The sequence below is a fragment of the Lissotriton vulgaris genome, chromosome 1_1 (assembly GCF_964263255.1).
Source record: "Lissotriton vulgaris chromosome 1_1, aLisVul1.2, whole genome shotgun sequence".
NCBI classification, from domain to species: Eukaryota; Metazoa; Chordata; class Amphibia; order Caudata; family Salamandridae; genus Lissotriton; species Lissotriton vulgaris.
Genome location: NC_141685.1, coordinates 1,447,784,498 through 1,447,792,147, shown reverse-complemented (window position 1 = coordinate 1,447,792,147; position 7,650 = coordinate 1,447,784,498).

Genomic DNA, 7,650 nt, shown 5'->3' with positions numbered 1-7,650 from the left:
TGGCATGTATGATGGGATCCAAAGCTGGTTTTTTTATGAGTGGAAGGATGAGAGCACTCTTCCAAGCCTGAGGGACTACGCCAGAAGACAATGAGGAATTAAGAATGGAATTGATTGGGCCATTTAGCACAGGGGCTATTTTGTTAAGGCAAGAGACCGGGCAAGGATCTAGAGGAGAGCCCGACTTCAAGCTTGTCAGATGGTCTAATGAAGCAGCAAGACTCAGCTGCGGGAATTCCCAGAGGGTGGGTTGTGAAGAGGAGAGGGCACCAAGAGCAGCATCCTGAGGCTGTTTTGAGTAAATGGCAAGAGAGGCTTGAATAGATGTTATTTTATCTACAAAATAATGTGCCAGTTCAGTCAGCCAAGGTACTGAGTGAGACTGAGCAGAGATGCCTAGGGACGGAGAAGTAAAATCCTTGACAATTTTAAAGAGTTCCTTACAGGAGTTTTCAGATTCGTCTATCCGACGTTCAAGATAGGATTTTTTTCCACTCCAAATCATCTTGTGGTAAGATCTAGTTAAGTTTTTAAATTTTTCTTTCTCAAGAGGATTGTAGTCTTTCCTCCAGGCTCTTTCTGCTCTCTTGCAGTTTTGACGGGCTTCTCTAAGCTGAGATGTGAACCAAGGAGCAGAAGGACGTTTGTTTCCGGGTTTAGCGGCTTTCTCAGGCACGAGATCCGCCAGTATAGTCGTGAGCCAGTCAGTGTAATGAGCTAGATCGATTTCCACATTACCTGACAAGGTGCAGGGTGAACATGACATGGCCTGTAGTAGCATCTCATTAGAGAGCAGATGAAAAGGCCTGGAAAGTCGTTTAGCAGAGGTAGTGAGATTTGGTCTAGGGGGAGGGGTACTTAATAGGAAAAAGGAGATTAAGTAATGATCCGACCATAATACTGGCTGAGGAGCAAGTACATTAATAGGGACGGTGGAAAAAACTTGGTCCAGAGTATGGCCCTTATTATGCGTGGGATCATGAATGAAAGGTGTAAGTCCTAATGCTGTTGTGACCTCCATGAGTTTCATTGTGTCAGGATTTGTGGCCTCATCCATGTGTATGTTTAGGTCGCCTAAAAGTAAACAATGTTCTGATTTAAGACATGGGACAGAAAGTGCTACCTGTAATTCATCCAGGAAAGAACCTAAGGGACCGGGAGTTCTATATACGAGAATGCCGGTACATGCCTGGTGGGGAGACAAATGAAGTGTGAAGCCGAGCGCCTCGGTGTCCTGAATATTGTCTATCGGGAAGGTAGTGCAGTGTAGCTGGTTGTTAACTATGATAGCCACACCACCCCCGCGCCCAGATGTTCTGTCCCTCCTGATGATGGAATAGTTAGGTGGGATGGCGTTGACTAAGTCAGGGGCCGAGGTATCACTAAGCCAAGTCTCTGTGAGAAAGAGGCAGGATATATTAGAGTTATCTAGCAAATTCCAAATATCTAGCGCATGACAGCCTAGGGAACGTGTGTTAAGGAGTAGGCAGGTGGTAGTGATAGGTTGATGGATCAAAATCGGCTTGTTGTGTATAGGAAAGTGCCATCCGCACTCAGTACAACCTTTCCTACGGGTACGGCAACCAGGAAAGACAGAGTGGCAGCGACCTACCGGAGGACGCATATTTAAGAGGGTCTCTGAGGAGTAAGAGAAACACATAGCTAAAGCCGAGAAGAGTAAGGCACCAACCAAAGGAAAATGCCAGCCAGCCGTCCTGACCCGTCTGCTGCTGGAACGCTGACGGGCGCAGACGGGCTGACTCTGGCGTGACTCCGGCGCTGAGGAGGCGCGTCCGCAAACGCGACCGCTAGCGCGGAGAACGACCGTTTCCTTAAGTACAGGAGACTGGAGCGCTCTCACAGCTCTCGCCCCCTCACCCAATATGGCCGCCGTAGAATCTGTTTGCTCTGCACCTCGATCTTCAGCCCTAAAGTCGGCTGGGATCGTCGAAACAAGGCGAAAATGATGCCAAGTGGGTGCCAGGTGTGCTGAATGCAAGCAGTGTGAAAATTCAACAATTTAGAAGTAAAATTCCGCGATTTTAAAAAGTACAAAAACGTTGCACGCAGTAGCTCTAAATTGCTCCTAGCGTGTTCTGATGACAGACAAAGTGTTGGCAAGGCTCTAGAATCACTTGCCTGCCTCCTAGGGGCTCCTTAAGTACAGGAGACTGGAGCGCTCTCACAGCTCTCGCCCCCTCACCCAATATGGCCGCCGTAGAATCTGTCAGATGAGAAACACCACACTGGTACAACATGAAGGCCTTCAACTGACACACTCCTCATCCACAGCCGATGCAGCCCCCTCTTCCTGTAGCACATCAAGTTCCACACTCTCCGGATCCGACTCACCATCCTCTTTCGCACTCTGAAACGCTCGAAACAGACCCCAAAAGTTTTTGGGTCTACTCTTTGGCGGCAGGAGTTCACTATACACCTCCGACTGCGTGCAACAGTAAAACAGGTCTGTTTCCCATCGTTTTTTAGTAGGGACTGGCCCCCGCATCCAACACACTGCTAACAGCCGCTTCGCCGTAAGTAATGCCATGTCTGCAAGTCGTCGCAGAGCAACAGGAAGGGGTTTTGAGAAACCAAGTAAGGCGAGCGCCGGGTCGGGCAGGATCACCTCACCAAGGATAGCGCTGAGCTCCGCAAAGACCTCCGTCCAGTATTTATGTATGGCAGGACAAGACCAGGCCATATGGAGAAAGTCTCCTGTGTGAAAGTGGCAACGCTCACACTCCGCTGATTCTCTAAGGCCATACCTGTGCAACCTCTCAGGCGTGTAGTAGACACGCTGCAGGAACTTAAAATGCACCAGACGGTGCCTACCGTTGAGCGAGATTTTCCTAGTATTAGTAGCACAATAACGCCACATGTCGTCTGAGATGGGAAAGTGGAGGTCAGCCTGCCAGGCTAAACGGGCCTTGGAGGGGGGACCTTGCCGTTGACTATCACCCAGTGACCTAAGAGCCGTGATCAGTTTGCGAGCTGAGGGGGTTTTGATGACATAGGTGAGTTCCGGCACTTCCGGCGGTTCAGCAAGGTCCGGGCCTAGAACGGCAAGAGCCGCCCTACGCACCCTGTGATATTGAAAACTATGAAGCAGCGTTGCCCCGGGACAGGATTGAAGGACGTGCTGCAGCGTTTTCAGAGTGCCCTTTGAAAAGAGGTCCCCCACGGTAACAATGCCTAGGTCACGTAGCGCCTTCAGGACGCCCTTCTCCGTTAGCGGAGCCAACCAGGCCGCCCATTCTACACGGAGCAAAGGTGAATACAGCAGCGTGCACTCACGGGAGCCGATCAGAGCATGCCAAGCATGATTCGTGGCAGCTATGGAGTCCAGATTGCCGACCCTTCTATCGGGCGGATAACATACAGTCGCCGGAAGTGGGACGGGGTCTGCAAAGAGCCGCTCCAATTTCACATGAGGGATGCCTGGATCCCCATGAATCCACGTATGGAGGTGGGCACCCTGAGCAAGCCTATAGTATCGCTCCAGGTCTGGAGCCCCAAGGCCTCCCTGTTCGTACGGAAGGGTGAGCGTTTGCCACTGCACCCGCGGTTGTTTGCCCCCCCACGCCAGGCGGACAAGGGTCTGGGTAAGTTGCCGGAAAAAGGCTTTGGAAAGGACCACCGGTATGTTCACGAATAGAAAAAGGAACCTTGGGAGCACCACCATCTTCATGAGCGCAATCCTGCCCATGAGTGAAAGCGGGAGCCTAGACCACACCTCGACATCATCCACCAGTTTGGAGTAGGCCACTCCATAATTCTCGCGGATCAGGACCTCCGGGTCTGTATGAATGTGTATCCCTAAGTAGCGGATAGAGTCCGTGGTACATTGCAAGGGGTACTCCGAGTCAAAAGGGAGCGTCACCGGTGTCAGGGGCAAAGCTACTGATTTAGTCCAGTTGACACGGAGGCCCGAAAGAGCCCCGAACCTCACCACCTCCCGCAGCACCGCAGAGAGGTTAATCTCCGGGTCCCGGACATATAGCAGAGTGTCATCCGCATATGTGGAGATACCGATTTGGTACGTCGGAAAGTTGATCCCTTCAAACCGATGATACTCTCGTATAGCGCAGGCGAGAGGCTCCGCTACCATGGCATACAGCAACGGAGAGAGGGGGCAACCTTGACGCGTGCCCCTCCCAATTTTGATGGGAGCAGTGACTAGGTTACCTATCTTCAGTCTCGCAGTAGGTTTGTAGTATAGGGCTCCCAGCATTTGCAAAAACGGTTCCCCGAGGCCAAATTTACGAAGGACCCTCAGCATGAACGACCACTCAACAGAATCGAAGGCCTTCTCCATATCTAAGAAGATGGCCACAGCTTTGTTTTCGTGTTTGACATGCTGGATCGTGCCTAGGACCGTGCGGATATTATAAGTGAGATTGCGTGAGGGAACAAATCCAGCCTGCTCCGGGGCAACCAGGTCCGGGACCAGCAGCGACAGACGAGTCGCAAGAACTTTAGCATACAGTTTCGCGTCCACATTTATCAGCGATAGCGGCCGGTAGGAGCCACAGTGATTAAGGGGTTTGCCAGGTTTAGGGATGGTGATAAGGAGCGCCTCTCTCATGGATTTTGACATGCTGCCCTGCTGGCAAATATCATCGAACAAGAGCATCAGGTAGGGGACCAGTTGCGCCTGAAAGGCTTTGTAGAAGGAAACCGTGAGACCATCCGCACCAGGAGCGCTACCGGACTTCATGCCCTCCAGGGCTTCCGTAATCTCCTCCTTCTGGATGGGGGCCATAAGAAACTCCCTCTGCCAGTCGGCCAGGAAGGGCATCTGAAGATAGCTCAAATAATCGTCGATTTCTTCCTCGAGATGTGCGTCTCTCGAGGAGTAGAGGGCAGTGTAGTAGGCATGAAATTCCGCCAAGATATCTTGCTCCTCCGTAACCACCGCCCCAGTAGCCGTCACCAACTCCTCGATAACCATTGGGGGCCTACTGTTGCGCATAAGTTTAGCTAGGAGTGCACCAGGCCGCTCCCGTTCCCCATACGCACGCGCCGTTGCGTATTTGCCCATATGTTTAATTTCCCTGTCCGCTTCCTCCTGAAATTCATCTAGCAAGGATTTGAGTGCGACCGCATCAGCTGTGTCCCCCGAGTCCACCGCCCGACCTTCCAGGCCCGCTAGCTGCGTCTCGAGCAACTGTAGGCGTCGCCTAATAGCCTTAAGCACCCCTGAGTGCTTCGCCATAGTCATCCCTCTGATGTAAACCTTAAATGCGTCCCAGAGAACCTGAACGCTGTCCACCGAGCCCACATTGGTTGCGAAATAGGTCTCTATGTCTTCGGCGAGTTCCCCTCTGAAGACTTCATCTAAGAGGGAGTACGGGGGGAACCTCCACGTGAAGGGGGAATCCTCCTGGGAGGAGCCACCAGCAGCAGGAGCAAAGGCGAGTGATCAGACAGCGTGCGCGGGAGAACCGTGCAACCCTTAACGATATCTAACAAAACGCGGGAAACAAACCAATAATCTATGCGTGTGTGGATGTTGTGGTAGGCCGAGTAGTGAGTGAACCCACCCCGCCCCGAGTGTCTATGCCGCCACACATCCAGTAAATCAAGTTTCACACATTCCGACAAAAGGAGGGACGCGGAGGCTGCAGGGGACCTAGGGGGGCCCGCAGATCTGTCCAGGGCCGGGTTCAGCACCAAATTAAAATCCCCCCCCCACAGCATTCTAGAGCCCACAAACTGCCTGCAGCTGTCAGCAAGCGAAGAGTAAAACTCCGGGGAGTCGTAGTTGGGGCCATACACATTCACCAGCAGGAGATCATGATCTTTTCCAACACAACGTGCAACCACAAACCTCCCCTCTGGGTCCACCGCCACCCGGGTCAACGACAGTCGGGACTTGGGATTAGCCCATATGAGCACCCCTCTAGCATGCGTTGTGAACCCCGCAGCGACACAAGCAGGGCCAAGGCCCCTCACCTGCAACATAGGGCTGGAAAGCGGTAAGTGTGTCTCCTGTAATAAAGCAATGTCGATATGATGGCGTTGCAAATAGGCCAAGACCTTCCTGAGTTTGCGGAAATCGTTAAGCCCCCTTACGTTCCAGGACAGCAATCGCAAAGAGCCCAGAGAGCTCTCCGCACTTAGTGAGTCAGCAGTCGACATAGCAGATTAGAAAGTAAAATGTTGCAGAGCAGACAGTGTGACAGACACAGTGCGGTAGTCGGCAAAAACAAACCCCCCACCCGGCAAACCCCGAACCCCAAACAGCATGACAGCAATAATACACAAACCATCAAAGAACTGTCTCCCCCCACCCACAGCCGACCATCCCCAACCCGGTCAGACAGGAATCATCACCACCCAGCATCCCCCCCATACTCAACTATGAACTCTAGAGAACCCCAAATAGCTCCCGAGGGAGCCAGAAGCCAAAAGCGCAGGGGCAGAGGGATCTAGCCAGCAAACGGCACAGCTGGGAAACCAGAGCCAGTAACCTCTCGCGTGCTCCCGTCCCGCCCCCCGCCCAGAAGTAGTGAGCCCTGCCGGCTCTAGTCTTCACAGGTCCTCAATACCAGTCCCTTATGCAGAGGGGCCTACCCCTTGACCCCCCCCGGCAAGTGGAGCGGCCCCCTGCCCATTCCCCGGTGCTAACCAACCAAACCGGGAGTTAACAGGTAGATCTCACCCAAAAGACATGACTCGGTGGGTCCACACTGACCGTGTGTAAGTCTTTGCGCCGCCCAGCGCCAACAGTTCAGCAGCGTCCTCATGCGTCCGGCTACTCCTGGTCACTCAAGTGGGAGGAGGCGTCCAGGTCCTCCCGCCTACTTCCCTGATTGTTGCGGTTGTCCTTCTCCCATTCCTTTAAGGATTTCTTAAGTTCTGCTGGGTCGGTAAAAAAGTGTGAGTGACCTTGCCTGTTGATGCGAAGCCTCGCCGGGTACAGCATGGCGTAGTCGAGCCCCAGGTCTTTCAGCTGTTTCTTGTAGGGGGCAAAGCGCTTCCTTTCCTCCTGTACTCTCGCCGTGAAGTCCGGGAATAGGGAGATGTTCATGCCCTCGAACTGTAGTTTCCCCTTTTCTCTGGCTAGTCGCAGTGCCAAGTCTCTGTCCCGATAATTAAGCAGCTTTGCTATGATCGGTCGCGGCGGGAGGCCAGGTTGTGGTTTCGGCCCCAGAGTGCGGTGGGCCCGTTCAACAATAAACATAGGGGAGAAGACATCTTCCCCTAACAGGGTCCGAAGGAGTTTCTCCACAAACAGCTCCATTTTGCCGGTGCTAGTGGATTCCGCCACACCCGTAATGCGTAGGTTGGAGCGCCTGGAGCGTGCCTCCAAATCCTCTGTCTTATCCTGGATGACCTGGAGCAGTCGACTAAACTGTCTGCGGTCCTTATCCCACTCCGTTTGAGCCTCTTCCGCCTCCGTGAGCCGTCTCTCTGCCATGTCCAGCCTCTCCGCATGTTTGTCCACCCTCTCGGACATGCGGTCCATCCGATACGTCAGCGCGTCGATTTTGGTGCTAATCTCTGTCATGCTGACTTGTAGACCTTTTTCCATCGTCCCCAGCATGTCCCGTATTTCAGAACATAGGGAGGTCTCGGACGTCGTAGGGCGTGGAGGGGAAGTTTGAGTTGCCCCCTCGGCCCCCTTCGCCTTCCTCTGGTCGAAAG